At 43.3% G+C, this 21,933-nt stretch overlaps 1 long non-coding RNA gene across 1 annotated transcript in view; it reads left to right on the top strand.

Annotated features, from left to right (window-relative positions):
• Positions 1-504: 504 nt before the first annotated feature.
• The window catches only part of LOC113255226 (uncharacterized), a 28,068-nt gene continuing 6,639 nt past the window's right edge, over positions 505-21,933 (top strand). The window contains exons 1-4 of the long non-coding RNA XR_008957630.1: positions 505-614; positions 1,286-1,448; positions 4,342-4,399; positions 5,335-5,423. This is a non-coding gene — a long non-coding RNA (uncharacterized LOC113255226). The remainder of the gene's footprint in view (positions 615-1,285; positions 1,449-4,341; positions 4,400-5,334; positions 5,424-21,933) is intronic.

The following is a 21,933-nucleotide window of genomic DNA, read 5'->3' as shown; positions in this document are numbered from 1 at the left end:
TGGAGTGAGGGCTACTCTGGTAGGAAGAGCCAAGTAGAAGTCCTTCCTTATTACAATAGAAATACAAAGTAATGCCACTTTCCTGGGGGAATGGCAGAAATGAATGTCAGCATCAAAGACACAGGGGTGGAAGAGACAGGGGTTATGATACCTACCACATCCCTGTTGAACTCATCTATTTGGCCTGTAAGGAAGGCAGATAAACCTCGAAGAATGATTGCGTGTAAGTTTAATCCAGTGGCGACTCCGATTGTAGCTGGTGTTCCACATGTAGATCTTAGCCGGAGCAAATCATCGAAGCCCCTGGCACCCGGCGTGCGGTGATCATTCTGGCAAATGATGTTTTTTTCATACATCGATTTATAAGAACCAATTCTTTCTCTAATCTCTTCAAAATTTTTATCAGTGTAAATGAACTGTCTCGAATGGCTTATAGTCTCTGTGATCAAGTAAGTCTCTTCCTTCAATTTTTAAATTTAATTTTTGTTGCAGTGACATCATGTACAAGAAAAACATCCACTTTCCCCTTGCAGTTGTTTTTCAAGAATATTTAGCATTGAAAGTTGAAAAGTATTTGTTGACTAAGCCAACATTGTGAACCCTTTGTTTTTAAGGTGAGCAATTGATTCATTCATTTTATACAAAATTTGACCCTTTGTACTGTAGGGTAGTTCTTCAATGAATAAAAATAATAATAATTCATAGATCAGTGGTTCTCCAAGCATGATCTCCAGATCAGCAGCATTGGCAGCAACTAGCAAGTTGTTAGAAGTGCAAATTCTTGGCCACTCCCCAAACCTAGAGATTCAGAACCTCTGTGAGTGAGATCCAGCCCTTCAGATCAATCCCATGCCTGCTGATGTTTGGAAACCACCACAATCAAGAAATATGTTGAACTGAAAATGACAATGCTGTGACTGTCTTAGAGAAAATGACTTCAAGTACATTCAACTCAAGACATGTTTCGGGTTATGCTTCATGAAACAACTCTCTGGTCCATAGTTTTTCTTAGTATTATCCTTTGGATACCTAAGAGAAAGTAAATTTCAGCATATATCAAAAAATCCCATTAAGACCGGACAGTGGAGTGTAGTACAGTCAGCAATCCCTACACAGAAATGCCGGCCCTGGAGGAGGGAGCTCCTGTCCCACTGCTCCATGCTTTTTGAGACCCCTTACTGCTTGTGCAAGAGGTCTCTTACTCCACTTGGGTTTCCATTCATTGTAGAATCAACAGTGGCAGGACCTTCAGACCACAGGCCTAACTTTCTAACCATGTTTGCAGAACTTATTAAGAAGTCAGAAGTAGGAGTTATTCAGCGTCAGAAGTAGGAGTTCCCGTGCTCCCAGATATGGGATTCTGAATGCGGAATGAGAACGTCCTTCTCCTGCCTTCCAAAATGTGCTTCCCCAAGCTCCCCTCGGTGGACCTGACTCAGCCTTGGAGGGTGAGATGCAAGACAGGTAGTAGCAGGTGGTGGTGGCAAGGGGAAAGGTGACAAAGGGAAACTTGAAGGTTGGTGGCAACAGCAGGAGTGGTGATGGGCAGCATGTGTTGTGGGGAGGGATGATGCCATGACTGTCACACCCCACTGTGACGGGCGCTTTGCTGGCCACACCTTTATCTGGGATCCATCAAAGGACAGGCAGATTCGGGCTGTTAGTTTAAAAAAAATATTACTAATAATAATTCAACTCTGAGTTTAGAAAATCTGGCTGGCAAGTTCTTACAGTTATTAACCACTCATTTTAAATTTGTTGGAAGTAATGACATTCAATATGTTATTTCCTCTTTCAACAAAATTTACCTCTGCTTAAGAAAATGCAGAGCCAATTCTTTGGGGTGGTTTTCTCAATGAATGCAGTGGCTGCTGGAGACACTTCAGGACCCCATCTTATTGCAGATTTCTGTGTCTGTTGTTATGTGATCACCTGGGCACGTCCTCACAGACAACATTATAAACCGAAGCTGTCCCCCTGTGGGCTCTCTGCAGTCTGCCCCTCCATCTGTCTCCACTTGCCGCAGACATAGGACTAAGTGAATCGGAGATGAAATGACTTTCCTTAAGATGCAGTTACAATGTTAAATGAAAACTAGCCAACTAAACCTAAATACTTTGAAGAAACAGCTAAGGTTGCTGAATAGGGTCATTTAGCAGATTCGTTGTTTGGGAAATCAACCCAGATCCATGACCCTATATGTATCTTTTGATAAGAGCACTCTTTTCCTTTTGGCTAATCTTTCGACCTAAACTTTTCCCAACTGTATCTAGGGAACAGAGCCACCTCCTTCCGAAGCAGTTGTGACACTGACCTTGCAGGAAATTTCAGGCAGTGTTTTATTTGCTGGTTTGATTGTGGTTTATAATTACAATGGACTTTGCTTCTTCTTAACACTTTGTATATATACTTCCAGATTATTTTTCCCCTTACAATAAGCTCACACATTTTATGGAAATGAAATCACATTAATCTTTATTAGTCTTTAACTCTCTTTTTGCCTAATGGCTCATGTCATCCTTCCCAAATCCATACAGTTTATTTTTAATATTCTCACAAAAATGACTGTTTGGGGCAATTACAGCTGGGAATTTCTGAAACATGATATATCAAGATAGCAAATAGAAATCAAGGACTAAGCTCATTTTTTGCCACAATAATAGAATCCAATAATCTGAACAAGAATCCAGGGTAAACCTTTTTTTTTTTTAAGATTTCATTTATTTATGTGACAGAGAGACAGCCAGTGAGAGAGGGAACACAGCAGGGGAGAGGGAGAGGAAGAAGCAGGCTCCCAGCCAAGGAGCCCGATGTGGGACTCGATCCCGGAACGCCAGGATCACGCCCTGAGCCGAAGGCAGACGCTTAATGACTGCGCTACCCAGGCGCCCCCAGGGTAAACCATTTTTTTTAAGTTTGGTAAGGCACTGTTGTGGCAAGAGTGTCAGAAAACAGACCTCTTTAAATTGACTGGTAAGGGCGCACCTAGGTGGCTCAGTTGGTTAAGCATCTGACTCTTGATTTCAGATCAGGTCATGATCTCAGGGTTGTGAGATTGAGCCCCGGGTCAGGATCCACGCTTATGGAGTCTGCTTGAGATTCCCCCTCTTCCTCTCCCTCTGCCTCTCCCCCCTGCTCATGCTCTCTGTCTCTCTCTCTCAAATAAATAAGTAGATGAAACCTTTAAATTGACTGGTGAGAACATGACTTGGTACAATTTTTTTTTGTAGGAGAACAATTTGGTAATATCTATTAAAATTTAAAGTGCACATATAATTGAATTGAAGAAGATGCAAATATTTTCTTCTAGGCATGTAACCTACATATATACTTTATGTAAAAGAGTGTCTTCACAGAACAGACAATGAATCACTGTCTGTAGTAACACACACACACAAATCCCTAAATGTCCATCAACCGTGGACTGGATAAATAAGTTATGGTGATAATGATGGGATATCTGCCACTGTTAAAGTGCAAGCAGATCTATAGGGACAGGTATGGGATAATCTCTAAGATGTGTTGTTGACTGAAAAAAAAAAGAGGGAATGGTGTATTTCCTACCTACCATTTGCAAGGGGAGAGAGGTATATACTTGTCATTGAATGTATTTGCTTGGAATTCGCTGAAAGAATACACACTAAATTGGGAAATAGAACTGGCAGGGGGTTCCACTTATCTATTGCTGTATAACAAACCACCCCAAAATTTGTGGCTTAAAACACAGTTCTGTAGGCTGACTGAGTTTTACGGGGCAGCCTGCTAGGGTTGCCGTCATCTGTAAGCCCAAGATTGACAGACAGAGTTGGCCATTCAAGATGGTTCATTCACATGGCTGAGAGTTAGCTGGCTGTTGCTAGGAGCTCTGCGAGTTGCTGTTTACCAGAGCCCCTGCCTGTGCTCTTTCCATGTGATTTCTCCCAGCTTGCTGCCTGGCTTTCAAGAGGGAGTGTCCTAAGAGTGAGAATTCCGTGGGTCTCGGGTAGAAGCTGCAAGGATCTTATGACCTAGCTTTGGAAGTCCCAGAATATCACTTCTATTTCATTCTATTGCTCAAGCAGGCTACTAAGCCAGCCCAGACACAAAAGGAATGGAATTAGATTCTTCTTTTCTATGGAGAGAGTGTCAAGGTCACAGTGCAGAAGAGCCTGTGGAGTAGGAAATAATATTGCCATCCTCTGGAAATACAGAAAGATACTGACTTCTTCACTGTTCAGTCTGTGATCCCGCTTGAACTTTTGTCCACTTGGACGTCCGAGTGTGTTTCAAGATTTTAGATCAACCACATCTGTATACTCTCATTCACTTATGTTTGGTTAGTAACCTCACCCTTCTTTACAGGCGAGTTCTCCAGGGGACTCATGGGGACAACACTGTCACAGTCGTCAATAATATCAAGGTCTGAATTTTCCTGGAGTTTCTTGCACATTTTCACTGTGTGTCAGACTTACCCATCAAACTTCCTGTTTTTAACCACCAACCCACATTCTCAGTTAAAAATTATAATTTTGAAATGATTATAGTTCGAAGAAATCAATGAAAAGTGACACTAAAACCACAAAAACGTTTTCAGAGGTTATCAGAAAACTCTTGTGGGAAGTGAAACTAAGCATGGTTACGCATTTGTTAACAAAACATGTGATTGAACACCGCGTGGGTGGGAAGGAAATTGCCTTTGTGGGAGCCTGTGTGTGTGTGTGTGTGTGTGTGTGTGTGTGTAGGAGATACCAAATGCCTGGAGCCTCAGCCCTGAGAGATGAACGTGCACTTAAATGTCAGGTGTCTATAAACCAGTGGGAGGTGAGTATTTGAGGGGAATCTCAATATTAAGAATGATCTACTGCTCACCTGTTTTATTTACGTGAATTATATCTGTGACAGCAGATAGTTATATTCCTCTTTTATGATAAAAAGACACCGTGGTTGAATCCTAGCTATATATGGTCACGCAGAAAATCAAAACTGTCCCCATGTGTTGTACTTTGCTGTAAGAATCACAGGAATATTTGGGAAGGAGGCGGGGACGATTGCCGAATGGGTTCTGGGCATTTATCCCAGCCTCTTGCGCTTCTAATACCCATGTGAGGAGCTGTGCCTCCGTTTTACAGATGATTAATCTCAGTAACAGAAAAGTGTGTTATCTGACCAACCAGCAGTGCGGGGAGACATCTGTTTTCCTAAACTGTTTTTAAACTGCTCTTCCGTGAAGGGCACGCGCCTGCTGACGAGTGATCTCTCCGTGTTCCTCAGCCAGGCTGCGTCCGCTGAGGGTCGCTGGAGCGGGTGGCTCTCAGGATGTTCTCTCAGACAACCTTTACGTTTCTTTTTTTGCAGAACTGGAATGTAGGTGGCAGCCACTGGCTTTTTCAGCAGGCAGTAATGTAGGGCCCCCAAGCTCGTGGCCTAAGGATCTTCTGAATGGGGTAGGTCTGCATCCGGCCCATAGCTCCCTTCCAGACTCAGGAATTTATGTACTTGTGTATACAGCCAGAGGAAGCTGTGGGCTTTTAAGCAGCCATGTGATTAAATGACACTCGCCTGGATAATCCCTTTTTTTTAGGTCAGCTGTGCCATATAACATAACACAAACACAGAAATGGTACCACGTTCCCAGGTTCAGGAGGGTAAGGGTATGGCATCCATCGTGAAGGTGGAGGGTAGTGCAGGGAGGGTGGGAGGGGGGAGGGCATTTTTAGAATCCTGACTACTACATTCTGGTTCTGCTGCTGGGAGTCAGAGAGAGGTATTTAAGAACAAGTGACTCAGGTGAGAATGACCCTACAGGGAATGTTTGCCTAGGCTTCATTGGCGTTGCAAAGTACGTTTAAGTAACAATTGCAGTGGGTCTTACGGTCCCCACTGTGTCCAAACTGTCCAATGCAGTGGTTCTCACAGTGTGGACACAGGACCGTCAGCATCAGCATCATCTGGGATCTTGTCAGAAATGCAAATTTGGGGTCCCACCCCAGACCTACTTAATTAGACACTCTGGGGTTGTGGTCCTGAGATCTGTGTTTTAACCAGGTGATTCTGATACTATTCCATTGAGAACTATTTCTCTAAAACAAGTCCCCAGTTTCCCTTTTCTTTCTTTCTTTTCATTTCTGTGTGTGTGTGTGTGTGTGTGTGTGTGTGTGCGCACGCGTGCGCAAATCAGGCCATCTCTAAGTTGACTTCCTCTTCCAACAATCTGTGATTCTGTGAATATTATTAAAATGATTCCAGTGTATAGACCAAAAGGCCCATGTAAACATCATCTTGTGTGTGTGTAAGCCTACACAGGCACAGTGGTTGAGAGCACAGGTTCTGGAAGTTTCTCTGCAACCAAATCCTGGCTCCACTAATTACTAACTGTGTCGCTGAGTCAGCTGCTTAGATTCTCTGAAGCTCAGCTTCCTCATTTATAAAAGAGGCTGATAACAGTACCTACTCCGGAAGGGTACGAGGATCAAGTGAGAAGATATGGCAAGAGCACAGAGCCCCGTAAGCTCAGTGAAGGTCAGCTGTATAAGTGTTTTATCCTGCTGCATTTCTTTAAGCTTTCCCCTTGGGTACTTGAGGAGCTGGGTCCCTAGTAGGGTTGTGGCACCCAGGTTCTCCATGTCAGGAGACCCTGAAACCATTGCTGGGTATTCAGGCTGCTAGGCCTGAAGGTGGACCTTCTCTGATCTTAGGGTCAGTTCAAGTCTTACCTCGGCCACCCTTGTAGGTAGAGTGCGTACATAATACTATGACTGCGTCAATCTCCTCCTCTGGGCAGCTTAAAAAACACAAAGAGGAAATGACATATCTACATAGAATTCGCTGAAATGGGGAGAAAGAGGCTGGGAACATCGGGCCTTTGGTATTTGTGTGTCTCTGTTTCTATGTTTGTTCACTTTTGTTGTTGCTTTTGTTTGTTCTGCATCTTCAAAGGAGCAGAAATAGTTAAGGCCTGGGATAAGGTCAAGATGCGCCTCTGTGTAAAGTTTAGGGGAGCAAGTGTGTCACACGGGGAGAAGTAAAGCACCTCTGTACTCCTTGTCGTGCCCTGACTTCACGGGCCCCACCAGTCAAGCTTCGTGGGATCTTGCCAGAGCTTCCTAAGAGGCCTGAGTGGAGACGAAGCCCTCGTTGAGCAAGAAACAGGGAGAGAGGAGAGGCCCGACAGCAGGGTCTGCTTCCTCCGAGGGGAGCTATGTGCTCCTCAGTCTTCTGGGTCGTTCTCCGTGCACTGGTGTGGGAGGGAAGGCAGAGGCCACCCAGTGTGAGTTGCTGCTGCCCAAAATGGAATTCATTCTCCTACGCGGAGGCAGGCAGTGACATGAGGGGCTGGTCCCCACAGCTGTGCCCCACCCGCGGCCCGTTCCCAGGCACCACATGGCTCCTTTGGCTTCAATGCCACCAAGAGAGTGGCTCAGCCTGGGAGACATGCTCTGCTCAAAACCACTAAGAACCACAGGAACTCTTGGGATGGGATGCTGGCTGGGACCTCTGCAGCCCCAGGAAGAGGAGGTCGGCCTTGCAGTTATGTGCACTCTCGGAGGCTGATCTCGGGCTGAGGTCTGAAGCAGCTGCCATATGTCCAGTTTTCTGCGGGAGATGAGCTCCCCCCATGAGAGCTCCTAGGACTGCAGATCTTCAAGGTTACTGGAGGGCCTCACCATTCAGAGACTGAGAGGCCCAAAGGTGCACTATAACTGCGCTGGCCATCCCACACTTCATGTCCCCATCAATGTGCGCTGCGGATTAATCCACTTGGTCCCCTTCATGCAGACCACGCTTGAACAATTTGGGGGGTGATTAAAGATACTTTCTTCTCCCCTCGGTTGTTCTAGAAAGACCATCAATAATTTGATTCCAGTTAGCTGGAACACCTGAGGACAGACCTTTCTGCAGTAGTAAACAATGTTCATAAAAATGTCACTGTGGAAGGACCCTTGGAGACCAATACCCAGCGTCCTGAAGATATTTTTTAAGTGGTGCTGAGTAAAAAAGTGCTAGGAATAAAAGGAAGTCCAGAGCACAATATCGCACATGAAAATTAAAAATCCATACACAAGGGCTGCCTGGGTGGCTCAGTCAGTTAAGCGTCTGCCTTCAGCTCAGGTCATGATCCCAGGGTCCTAGGAATGAGCCCCATGTTGGGGTCGCTGCTCAGTGCGGAATCTTCTTCTCCCTCTCCCTCTGCCCCCTCCCTGCTTGTGTGTGCTCTCTCTTGCGCACACGTTCTCTCTCTCAAATAAAAATCTTTTTTAAAAAATCCATACACAAAACAAAACTCATAAAAACTACATCCTGTTCAATGACAAATATTTTTCACATTGATGTGGTTGCCTATTGGGAGAAAAGAGATTAGTGCTGGGAATGGAGAAAGCAGGGGGAGGGGAAGAGGAGGGGAGAAGGAAGGGAGGGTAACAGGCATGGGAAAGGGGAGGGGAAAAACTTGTGATGGTGAGAGCAAACTGTGTCTCAGGGAGCATGAGTCACTCTATCCTCTAGAATGAAGTTCCAAAACAAAAGGTAAAAGAGGAAGCAAGCCCTGGTCTAGTCCTTTCACCTTACAGATGGAGAAGCCAAAGCTCAGAAAGATTAATTCTTTGGCTCTGAGGTTTCATTGCCATCAGTGCCAGAAAGTATTTGACTCCACTTCATTGCTCTTTCTACTACATCAAACTGCTGCACATGTATTTATAATACATTGATCCCTGCCTTGCTAATGAGTAATTCATCGAGTTATAGTTTTAACTAGAGAGGTTGATCATTGCTGGTCTAATTCGTACCTCCTCCTCAGGGAAGCTGCCCCACGCTCCTGAAAGACAATAGCCCTGCCGGACACCCGCTCTGCCAGCCCTCCTCCTCTTGAGGTGGGCAATCCAAGGCCAGCCTTTCCACAGATAGGGGGAAGGGTGGCCAACCATCCTGGTTTGCCCTGGACTGAGGGGATTCCCAGGATGCAAGACTTTCAGTGCTAACACCAGAAAAGTCCTGGGCCAACCAGGACAAGTTGTTCATTCCATCAGGAAGGGACTTAGGACCTATGTGCTCTGGTTCAAAACCACAGAAGAGGCAATCGGGTTCTCAGAGACTGGGAAGTTAGAAGATTGAGGCCGTTGCCTGCAAGTGTCATGGTATACAAAGAGGGCAAGGAGAGTTGAAGAGCTGCCATATCGATCACATGTAAACACAATTTACAAGTAGAAACTACGAGCAAGTAGAGGACACTGATTATATTTTAGGAAAGCTGACTTTCAGTAGCTTCTTCCTTAAAAACCACCGTGGCCAATTGCAGATCCTTGTGGAGACTCTTTCCAGATGCTTCTGTTTGCTGTTGCTGCTACTTATGCTTTCGTTGCCAAGGAAAGTGATACAGCAGACTCTTCTCTTCTGTATTAAAGCTAGTTGTCTCCAAATCATGCTGCTTATCTTTCAAATTAAAAAGAAATGAGCAAAATCCAGCACACTTAGAAATTTCCAAGTTGGGAAATCCCAGAATGACTCTTAACTGACTCCCATCTCTCATGTTTGGAGCTCATGAAGCTCTTAATCAGCCAAAGCTGAGGTGGCAGATTGTTTTTCCCAAAGGGAGCTGTGACAACATGTCCCATTTCTCATCCTCCTCTGACATTTTACTTTGACACCCTGGAGCTACTGTGGATGTTGCTGCTAATGGCTCACAGTTGATGCCAGTCCAGAGACTTGTCCTTAGCCAAGGGGAGCCTTCCCTCCCAGAGGATTACGCCCAACACCAAGAGAACCCCCAGCCAAAGCCAAGCTGCCACAGGGGGACATAAGGCCAGCCAGGCTGACACTGGTTTCCAGCTGAGGCCACATCTTTGCTTAGCATCCCCACAACCTTGCCCTCCTTTCTTCTTTCCTCACTCCTTTTCTCCTGAAAGTACTTCCTTAACATAGTTCATGGGTAAGTATCCCCTACTCCAGGCTATTTCTGGGGATCCCAATCTAGGACAGACTTCTGGGGAGAGTAACAATTGTGCACGATTGATTGAAATCTATGTGTGATTTTTTGTGACTGGCTGCTACAAAGAGTGCCTTCTTTTTAGTAATGTGCTATACTGGTATTGGCTTCCAGACTTCTCAATGCATAGTCATTCATTCATTCACTCAGTCTTTCATTTATCAGCATTTATTGGCCACCCATGATATGCATAGAGTATGGAATAAGACCTGTTGTTTAAGATTTTATTAATTTATTTGAGAGAAAGAGCACTTGAGCAGGGGCGGGGGCAGAAGGGGAAGGAGAGGGAGAGAGAGAATTTCAAGCAGACTTGTGTTCAGTGCAGAGCCCCACTCTGGACTCGATCTCAGGACCTGAGATCACGACCTGAGCCAAAACCAAGAGTTGGATGCTTAACCTACTGAGCCACCCAGGGGCCCCAAGACCTGGTTTTTATAAGGGAAGGAATGTATATTGTAGTAGGGAGGACTTACACGTCACCACAAACTCTTAGAATAAAATATGAACTACAGCAAAGTAGTAGTCTACATCTAGAATGTGGAGAAAGGAGTGATTGATTTTGACTTGGAAAACCGGGAAAGAAATACACACAAGGAGGGAGCATTTCAACGGAGCCTCCAAAAGGAGTAGCATTTTGGTAACTGAAAGATGCAAGGAAGGACATTCCAAAAACAGGAACACCCTGTAAAAGGCACCCATTCCTAGGGATGCATGCTGTGTTCTCAGACATTCCTGAGAAGCAGGAACTCTGTTCTGTCCAATATGTGGTGAGTGGATTTTTTTGTAGGTTTAACTCTTAGAGGGCAATATTATTTCTCTTATTTGTCTATTTCTGGAAGGAAGCCCTATGACAGCCCCAAATACTGATAACAAAACCACCAGTTGTTACTTATGGCAGCCACTGCAGGGATCTCCTAACGGTACATGGCAACAGGAACGACAGGAGCCCTGGCTGGCTGCTTTAGCCTTAAGTCAGCACCATCTTCGGACAGGAGAAGCCCGGTCTGATGTCTACTCTACAGCACCTTCCTCCAGGTAGTCACCACCTCTGAGCCCCCAAACCAAATCTCCGTAGCTCGGTCATCTGCCTTCGAGCCTGTCAGCCGCACCCCTGGAGAGCTGGTTCACCACGGCAGCCCACTCACAGCCTGTGTGCAGAACCATCTGACCTCGGGGATGGAGCCTCTTTTGTTCATATTCACTTAAGTATGGGTACTGTGATGGTGCTCTGCCAATTAATGTTTATAAAATAAAATTTGATCTACCTGCTCGGCCAGTCTCTTCCCAATGAGGAGGGATCCCAGTCAAGTCAGAAACATTTTTGAAGCAGGTGTACAGGACCAAAGCACATGAGTTGGTTATAATAGCTACAAGCCATGTGACTTTGCCCTAGCCTTGCGAGGAAGCAACAACAAGAAACTGAAAAGACCCTAAAGGGGAATATTCTTCTATGAAAGTCAGCAATTTATCCAGAGGGACACTCCCAGCGCACTTTGCCACAGAGGGGTCTGCGTGCGTGGGTGACCTAACCGTTCATCTCTCAGTGAGTTTTCACGTGATCTTCCTTTGTATCTTTCTCCACTTCGCTATTTTTTCTATGCCTTTCGATTACTTTGAGGCTTGACTTTATTCATCTCAGACTCGCCATATCTTTCTTTATTCTCCCTCTTCCTTCTGACTTTCTTCCTGAATTAACTGTGATTAGAAGTGCGCCAAGATCTACATCTACGCATAAAAGGAGGTTTACGTTTTCTGTTCTTTTTTTTTTATTGAGGTGTAATTGACATACAACATTATAGGAGTTTCAGGTATACAACATAATGATTCGACATTTGTATATATATTGCCAAATGATCTCCACGGTAAATGTACTTAGTATCCATCACCATACATAGTTACACATTTTTCTCTTTGATGGGAACTTTTAAGATTTACTCTTAGCAACTTTCAAATATGGACTACAGTGTTGTTACCTGTATTCGCTCAGTTCTAAAGTTGTAAAAGCACCATGTGTAGTGGATACACTAGAGCTCAGTGGTGCCAGTTATCTCCCCCCCACCCCGCCCCTGCTTGCCTCCCCTCCAACTCAGGGAAGTCTCTTCTTGCTAAGCCCCTTTCCACACGGGTTATGTATGATCTTATCTCCTTCCTTAACTATCCTGTCTCCCCTGTCCTAGCCTCTCCCTCTGATCTCCAGACACTAAAACCCTCTCCTTCCTTCCTTCCCTCAAAGCCATCACACCACTGCACCAAACTTCTTAAAGAATCGCTAGCCCACCATGCCTCCATATCCTCCCTCCTGTGCAATCCCTAAGCTCTCCCCCCACTACCCCCCCCCACCTCCCACCCCAGGAAATTACTCTGGCCCTGATCCCCAAGCCAACTGAGCAGCCTGATCCAGTGAACTTTCTACAGCCCTTAACTTCGGGGTGGGGGACGGATGTGCTCTGCGATATCTCATAACAACTACAGCACCTGTGTCCTTCGCTCATTTCCCTCACCTGTGAAGGCACAAACTGCCTCTCTTTCTGTCTCTCTTCCCGTGAGGCTCTGCTCTCCTCCCGTCACTGGCTCCTCCCCCTACTTGTGAAAGGCGTGCTTTGGGACAGGGGCAGGGAAAGCACTCCCTGATTTCCTACCTTCCTTCATCATCTCCAGGACCTCACTTGCCAAAGCCTTGGGCAGTGCCTCAGGGTATCAGTGAGCCTGAGGTTTGAAGGGAGGCATTTTTATGCACAAATGTAGCCTTTTGTAAGATGTGTGTAGCCTTCTATAAGGTGCCCCTAGTAAACCCGGTTTTCACTGTTTAGCAAACAGGGCCACCTGGGCCTTGTTTCCTCCTGTGCATTGGCTCTGAGGCTTGGGGCTTGGCAGGCAGAATTCAGCGGGAGCGCCCTGTGCAGGGTCAGAGAGGGTTCAACAGTGCGGGGTGGGGGGGTAGGTAGCTAGTTAACCATACACCTCCCTCCTATCAGGGGCAGCGGAGGTGGCCCCGGCCCTGGTGCTCCTGACCTATGTTTGGAGGCCGTCCCTGCACCCGCTCGCAGCCACGGAAGCCAGAAGCCCGCAGCTGGAGCCAGGTATTCCTAACGCGCTTTGTTGCTGGGATTCTGCTCGCAAACAAGCACTCAGAAGAACACAGAGAAAATCATGTCTTCATGAGTGTCTTGGTCTAAGAAAAATGCGCAGATTTAAGAGTAAACCATAACACCTCAACATGAGCTTTTCTTCCCCAATTATTGTCATCATTGTTAGGATTATTATGGAATGTAGGTGGGAAATGTTGAAAAGTCAGAAAAATTTTAAAGTACAGTGAAAATCTATATACCCTCCATCTTCTTCACCAATTATTAGTATCTGCAAAGCTTTGTTTCATCTCTCTGTTTGCATGTTTTTAAACAATTTTGTACATTACTCAGTGATCACCCTGATAAGTGTAGTCACCATCTGTCACCATACAACCTTCTCACAATATTATTGACTCTCTTCCCCTATGCTGTACTTTTCATCTGTGTGACTTATTTATTTTATAACTGGAGGTTTGTACCTCTTAATCCCCTTCACCGATTTCGCCCATCCCCTCACCTCCTCCCTCTGGCAACCACCATTTTGCTCTCTGTATTTATTAGTCTGTCCCTGTTTTTTTGTTTTTGTTTTGTTTTGGGTCCACATATAGTAAAATCATATGGTGTTTGTCTTTTTATGTCTGACTGCTTTCACTTAGCATGATACCCTCTAGGTCCATTCATGTTGCAAGTGGCAAGATTTCATTCTTTTTTATAACCAAGTAATATTCCAGTGTATATTTACTGCCTCTCCTTTCCATTCCTCCATTGATGGACACCTGGGTTACTTCCATAGCTGGGCTGTTGTAAATAGTGCTGCAGTAAACATTGGGGTGTATATATCTTTTCAAATTAGTGTTCTCATTTTCTTTGGGCAAGTACCGAGTAGGAGAATGACTGGATCGTACAGTATTTCTATTTTTAATTTTTTGCAGAGTCTCCATACAGTTTTCCAGACTGGCTGCATCTATTTATGTTCTCACCATCAGTGCACAAGGGTTCCTTTTTCTCCACATCATCGCCAATCCTCGTTATTTCTTGTCTTCTTGATGCTGGCTATTCTGCCTGGTGTGAGGTGGTATCTCACTGTGGTTTTGCTTTGCATTTCCCTTGTGATGAGTGATGTTGAGCATCTTTTCATGTGTCTGTTGGCCATCTGCATGTCTTCTTTGGAAAGATGTCTATTTGGGTCCTCTGTCCATTTTTAAATTGGATTATTTGGGTTTTTTGGTATTGAGTTGTGTAAGTTCTTTATATATGTTGGATATTAATGCCTTATCAGATACATCACTTGCAAATATCTTCTCCCATTCAGTAGATTGCCTTTTCATTTTGTTGATGGCTTCCTTTACTGTGCAGAAGTTTTTTTTTTTATTTTGGTGTAGTCCTAACAGCTCACTTTTGTTTCCCTTGCCTGAGGAGAAATGTCCATAAATATGTTGCTCAGGGGGCTATCCAAGGGATTATTGCCTTTGTTTCCTTTTAGGGGTTTTATGGTTTCAGGTCTTACATTTGGGTCTTTAATGCACTTAGAGTTTATTTTTGTGTATGGTGTGAGAAAGTGGTACATATTTTTTTGAATCATTGGAAAGTAAGTTGTAGACATCGTGATATTTGAATCCTAAGTACTTAAGCACACATCTAAGAATAAGAACATGCTTCTCTCTAACCACAAAAGCATGATTACACCTAAGGAGATTAACAATCATTCTATAATATTATCTATGAGCCATGCCCTATTCAAAATTTCCCAATCATCCTAAGGTAATTTTTATAGTCTTTTATAGCTTTGTTGTCACCAAATCAGGATTCAGCTGAGATTCACACATTACATTTTGTTATTATTTCCTTTGGGTCTATTTATCTTATTTATTTATTTTTTTGAAGACTTTATTTATTTGTTTGAGAGAGCAAGCGAGAGAGCACAAGCAGGGGGAGCTGCAGAGGCAGAGGGAGAAGTAGGCTCCCTGCTGAGCAAGGAGCCCAACGTGGGTCTCCATCCCAGGACCCTGGGATCATGACCTGAGCCGAAGACAGATGCTTAACTAACTGAGCCACCCAGGCACCCCCTCTTTTGGGTCTATTTAAAAAAATTTGTTTACTAGTGTAAAATTAACATAATTTTAATGCATCCATTTTAAGTGTACAATAGTAGCTTTAATCATAATAGCTTAAAACTAAAAATAATCCCGACACTCATCAATGTCTGAATGGATAAACTAATATATTTGTACGATGGAATATTACTCTGCAACAAAAAGGAACAAACTACTCGTATCTACAACAACATGGATGAGTCTCAAAAATATTAGGCTGAGCAGAAGAAACCAGACACAAACGCACAGAAGCTGTGTTACTGGATCTCTGACGTTCTTGACCAGGCTAAGCGGTCTACAGTGATGAAAATCAGATCAAGTCATTTCACGGACATAGGTTTTCATTTCTCTTGGGTGAAGATCTAGAAGTAGAGATGCTGGATCATATAGGTAATGTCTGTTTAACTTTATAAAAAGCTGCCAAACTGTTGCCCAAAGTGTTTATAACATTTCACACTCTTACCAGGAATATATGAGAGCTTTAGTTTCTCCACATCCTCACCAACGCTTAATATTAAAAATCTTTTGCTTTTTGCCATTTTACTGGGGGCGTAGTGCTATCTCAGTGTGGTTTTAATTTGCATGTCCCAGATAACTAGAGAAGTTATACGTCTTTTCATGGGTTTATTGCTCACTTTTATAGTATATAGGTGACCCTTGAGCAACGCGGGTTTGAATCGTGCAGGTCCACTTATATGTGGATTTTTTACAGTACTGTAAAAGCATTTTCTCTTCCTTATGATTTTTCTAACATTTTCTTTTCTCTAGCTTACTGTATGATAAGAATACAATACATAATACATATAACATACAAAATATGTGTTAATTGACTATGTATGTGATTGGTTAAGGCTTCCAGTCAATAATAAACCATTAGCAGTAAAGTTTTGGGAGAGTCAAAAGTTATACACAGATTTTTGACTGCACGTGGGATTACCAGCCCCACCCCCATGTTGTTCAGAGGTCACCTATATATTCTCTTGTGATCTGTCTCTTCAGATATTTGCCTTTTAAAAATTGGGTTGTTCTTTGTTGTTGACTTGCACCTGTGAATCTTTTGCCAGGTTGATGCCTTATAAATAATTTCTTCCAATGACTTGCTTTTCATTTTCTTAATAGTGTCTTTTGAGGAGAAGTTCTTAGTTTTGATAAAATCAATTTATCAATATTTTCTTTTAAGATTGGTGCTTTTTTGTATCCTAAGAAATCTTTGCCTACCCCAAGGTTAGAGAGATTTCCTTCTATGTTTTTTCTAGAAGTGTAGTTTTAGCTTTAACATGTAGACCTATAGTCCCTTTAGAATTAATTTTTATATTTAGTGTGAAATGGGAGTTAAGATTTTTTTTCATACATATAGCCAGTTGTTCTAGCACCATTTGTTGAAAAGACTATTTTTCCCCCATTGGATTACCTTAAAAAAATAAATTGACCATAGATACCTGGGTCTACTTCTGGACTCTATTCTGGCCCATAGTGTCCTGTGCCAATATCACAATGATTACCAAGGTGTTATAGTCGCTCTTGAAATCAGTGTGTAAATCCTCCAAATTTGTTTTTCTTTTCCAAAACTATTTTGAGTCTTCTGGTCCTTTACATTTTCATATAAATTTTGTATTAAGCTTTCCAATTTTTATTTTTTAAAATGCTTGTTGAGATGGTGATTGGGATGGTTTGAATCTATAAATCTGTGGGGGAAAACTGACATTTTAACAATATTGATTCTTTCAATCCATGAACATGGAAAATCTGTCCATTCACTTGGAGCTCGTTTAATTTCTACAGTGTTTGGTCATTTTCAGTGCACTGTGTGTGTGTGTACGCACACACACATATATACATACATATATATGTATATATATATATATATATATATATTTGTATATGCATTTATCTGAAACATTAATTTTTTTGACCTTGTAAATAAGATTTCCTTTCCCAGTTGTTTGCACTAAAATACAGACATACAGTTGATTACGACATATTGACCTTGTGTTCTGCATCCTTACTAGGTATCGCTTTTTGGTTTTAGTAGCTTTTCTGTGGAATCCTGAGGATTTTCTATGTTCACACCCATGTTTTGGTTCTTTCTTTCCAATGTGTATGCTCTTTTCTTCCTCGCCTTTTGGCACTGGCTAGGACCACCACAGACTGTTGATTAGAAATGGTTGAAAGAAAACTTCCTTCCTTGTCTCTGCTCTTAGGAGGGAAATATTCAGTCATTTACCAAGAAATATGATGTAGAAACAGAAAAAGATTCAGAAAAAACATTTTACAAAACTCAGAATCCATTCATGATTAAAGTTCTTGGTAAACTTGGACTAAAAAGTCAAAGGCATTTATGCTTGTTTTCTTTGCAGATTGTTGAGTTTTGATTTCATGGATAGTTAATTCGTATGTGGATTAACTTCATTCTTGGAAGTTTTATTTTTGAGCTTTATTGAGGCCGATCTAGAGTGCTAGTTAGCCATAATCCTGAGGTGTCAGCTTTCTGGTAGTCTACTCAAAGCCCTTGGTATTCAGTTAGGCCTTTCCATGCTGGTTGGTCCAAACTCAAGCATCTCCCAACTCTGCGTGAGCTCCAACAGCTGTTATGTTTACAGTGCCATGGTAGCCTCTCTTTCAAGCTTGTGGCGTCTCCCCCTAGACATGCAGAAGTTAGTGTTTAGCCAAAGACTGAGAGGGAATCCCATGGCCTGGAACTCTTTCTCTGGTTAGTTTCTTCCTCGAAAATATTCTGCTGTGGAAATTCCAGCTGCTTCAGACTCCCCCCTCCAATCACCTGTCTTGTCAGCTCTGTGAGACCTCTGGATTCTGTTTGTGTCCCCCTGTCTGGGTTGGGCAGTGCAGATGCCTCTGTAGAAAACCTCGGTGATTGTAGGCTCACCTTGTTTGTTTCCTTTCTCTCAGGAACTCTACCCCCGTGCTGCCAATTATTTCATGTCTGAAAACAGTTATTTAATGTTTTATCCAGGGTTCTAGTTGTGTATGGCAGAATGGCTAGCCAGTACTACTTACTCTGTCATTGATGGAAACAGAAGACCACTGGTCTCTTGATTTAGAACAGGGCTCAGCACACTTTTTCTGAAAGGGCAGGATGGTAAGTATTTTAGTTTGCAGGCCACACTGGGTCTGTTGCAGTCATTTAACTATGTCAGCATAGCACAAAAACAGCCACGCACAATATGTAAGCTAATAAGCATGACAACATTCCAGTAAAATTTTTTTTTACAAAAATAGACAACTGACCTGTAGGTCATGGTTTGGCAACCTTTGATCTAGAACAGTTCCTCTACCTGGTACCCCCTGTCATAGACTCTTTCAAGGGTCCACCCCAGTCATCTTACTGAATCCCCCAAATTCTTGGTTCAAGTAGTTATTTTCTGAAGGTATTGTGTAATACATTCCTTCATCCCCTGTGTTTTCTGTAAGCTGCTAAGTAGGCCAAAAAGCCTTATGAGATTCAGGTTAAATATTTTGGGGCAAGAATTTTGTCTTAGGTAATGCTGAGAATATTAGCTTTTGAGAAAGCAGCATCAAAGTCAGTGCAACTGTGTTTCATTCATTGATGACTTCACTCACTCAGCCATCGACCGTCCATCTATTGATGATCTGTGGTGCGGCCCCTCTTCGCCACGTGCAGTGCTGAGTGCCTCGAGGAGTCCAGCGATGTGGTCCGACCTGGCCTCGCTGGGGTGGGCAGGACTGTTGGGGGACAGGAAAGCACAGTGCTAAAAAGCCAGCACCTCGCTCTGTCTTCCTGGGCCATTGCCAGAGGGCTCGCTTGATCTGAGGTAGTTATAAAAATCCAGATTCACCAGCCCCTCAGACCCAATGAGACAGAAAGAGTCTCTTGGTGAGATCCAGAAATCTGCATTTTTAACCAGTTCCATTGTTATGATAGGTCAAAGGAAAGCAGACGTGATGAAAGTCACCTCGTCAGGGGGAAGCCCTCCACCAGGATGGAGGCTGTGCTTCCTCTGACTTACCACTGGGTCTACCAGAAAGACAGACCTGCCTTGCAGCCCAGGGGTCAGGTGGTCCTCCAGGTACAGGAAAAAAAACCTCTTGTTCTCAGAATCTGTGATGATTTAAAAATATGTCCACAATTCTTTGAGATCCCTTTGTTGAAAAGGTAGAAGTTAATGCCTCTCTCCTTGAGTGTGGGCCCACCCTAGCGGCCTCCTTCTAGCAGATAGAATGGGGCAGAAGTGATGATGTTTGCCATCAAGACTAGATCCTCAAAAGCGCTGCAGCTGCCTCCTGGCTTTCTTTGAGATCCCTTGCTCTGTGGGAAGCCAGGCATCATGTATATAGACACTCCAGCCGCCCTGTGGCTGTCCCCGTGGAGAGGAGCTGAGGTGTCCCGCCAGCAGCCAGCATCACTTGGCAGCCCCGTGCGTGAGCATGTCAGAAGTGGGCGGGAGAGGACTGTGGCCGTGGCTGACATCTTGACCACAACTTCCTGAGAGACCATAAGCCAAAACACCTCCGCTGAATTGCTCCTGAATTTCTGACCCACAGAAATATGTGAGACAATAGATTTTTATTGTTGTTGTAAGCCTTTTGTTTTGTGACAGTTATGCCGCAACAGGTAACTCTTACAGGGTCTTTGCGCGTAATTGAGTGCCGCTACTGGAAGGGCACCAGCGAGCCCCCTCGGCCACCTCAGTGGAGGCAGCCAGCTTGAAAATGACACCGTGCAGGGCTCTGCATGCTTTCCTGTTTGACACATGTGTCTTCTCAACTGGCTGTTGCCCTTACAGTGAAATTCCCAGGCAGAAACCTACACCAGGCTTCCAAAGAATCAGGACTTGGGACATCCACCCCCACCCCGGGTGAACTATGTTTGGAGATGACGCCATTGCCCCTTCCTTCCCCACAGCATGTTCTTTGGAGACTTCTGTCTGAATGTAAGGCAGCTGGGCAGCCCCACTCCAGGCAGGGGTAACAGCTTTTCCCAGTGTAGAGCCAGCAGCGCATCTGGGTATCAAAACTGGCACCTTTATTCCATTAACACCCTGTTATAACAAAACCAGCTGACTGCCCATGATTTTGAAAAACAGTAAGACAGTGTGCTGGTGCCAGAATACTCCAGTCAACTCAGTAGGGTCTGTGGAAAACAGTTAAAATGTAGGAAATCACTAGTACTTCTTGGTTTAGAGTGAGTTTGGGAAGGAGGGAGCAAAGTACAGTATTCTGGTGACTTCTTGTTGGTTTCAGTTTGTATTTGACATCTCTCCAGAAGGTAAGAGTGAAAAGTGACTTTGCTTGCCTCCACGAAGATTTGAGTTAATTTTTTTTTAATTAGACGACAACTGAGGAAATAATGGGCAAAATATATAATCAGTTCACAGAAAAGAAGATTCAAAAGGCTCTTAATAAAAAAAAGATTCCTTATTTCACTCATAAAAAATGTAAATTAAAACTGCCCTGGACTAGGATCTCTCACTTATCCGATGGGCAAAAATCCAGAAGTTGGATTTCGATAACACTCTCTGTTGTTGAAGTGGTAAGGAAATAGGCACTTGTATATGTTGCCAATTAGAGTGTAAGAGGGCCTACACCCTATGGAGGAACAGTTGGCAATCTCTCTCTCAATTACATCCTCATTTCCCTTTTAAAGTTGCAGTGTCACCTAGAGTTGGCACTGATCATAGAGCTTGTCTCATCAGAAACAACATAAGCACAAGGTTATTCACTGTGATATTATTTATAATATTAGAAGACTAGAAACAACCTAAATGTCCATAATTAGAGGAATGGCTGAGCAGATGGTATATTTACACAATGGGGTACTATGTAGCTATACCAAAAAATGAGAAAGATCTCTATCTATGGAGTCATTATCAAGAGATGGTATTAGATGAAAAAAGCAAGGTGCAGAGCAGCATATATTTATGTGTGTGTGTATGTGTGTATGTGTGTGTGCCCGTGTGTAAGTATTTATACACATGCCTATAAAATTAGTAGATTATATACTGTATCCTATATATTAGTATGTATGTTGCAATGTATATTAGTATTCATATATAAAATTATATACATTATATATAAATATATATTGTAAAATGTACGTATCAAAAAAACACTGGGAGGTACAACTGAAACTAATAAAAGGAATGATGACTTAGGGGGTAGATGGGACAGGGTAGAGGAGTAAAGGATGGAACCATCCTTTATGTACACCTTTTAATATAGTATATGTTTTATGTATTCAAAATAAAATTAAATTGGGGTGCCTGGGTGGCTCAGTCGGTTGGGTTCCGACTCTTGATTTTGGTTCAGGTCATGATCTCAGGGTCATGAGATCGAGCCCTGTGTTGGGCTCCATGCTCAGTGGGGAGTCTGCTTGGGATTCTGTCTCTCTCCCTGCCCCTCCCCTTGCTCTCTCTCTCTCCCTCTGCCCTGCTCATGCTCTCAATCTCTCACTCGCTCTCTCTGAAATAAATAACCTTAAAAAAATTTTTAATTTAAAAGCAAAATTAACCTTAATATTAAAAAAAATGGGGATAAATGACCCTAACTGTATATCAGATTAGTAATACAGAGAAAAATAATTATTTAAGTGACTTCCAAAGTACTACTCTAAGTTTACATTTGGGCTTAATGAAATATATTTTAAGGATTTAAAAAACTTCAAAAACTTTTTTACTTTACTCAATAATTTTATTAGTAGTAATATTGAATTACAGTTCAAAGGGAGAAAGAATCCCAAAGCCAGCAGCCTACTATGGAAAGAGGGGACACTTATAGGAGCTGGACTGCAGTTCTAGTTCTTTCCAGGGCTGAAGGGCACCCCAGAAACAGGCCAGTG

The sequence above is a fragment of the Ursus arctos genome, unplaced genomic scaffold, assembly GCF_023065955.2.
Source record: "Ursus arctos isolate Adak ecotype North America unplaced genomic scaffold, UrsArc2.0 scaffold_5, whole genome shotgun sequence".
NCBI classification, from domain to species: Eukaryota; Metazoa; Chordata; class Mammalia; order Carnivora; family Ursidae; genus Ursus; species Ursus arctos.
Note: the sequence above shows the minus strand (reverse complement) of the source record. Positions and strands in the feature narration are given on the sequence as shown.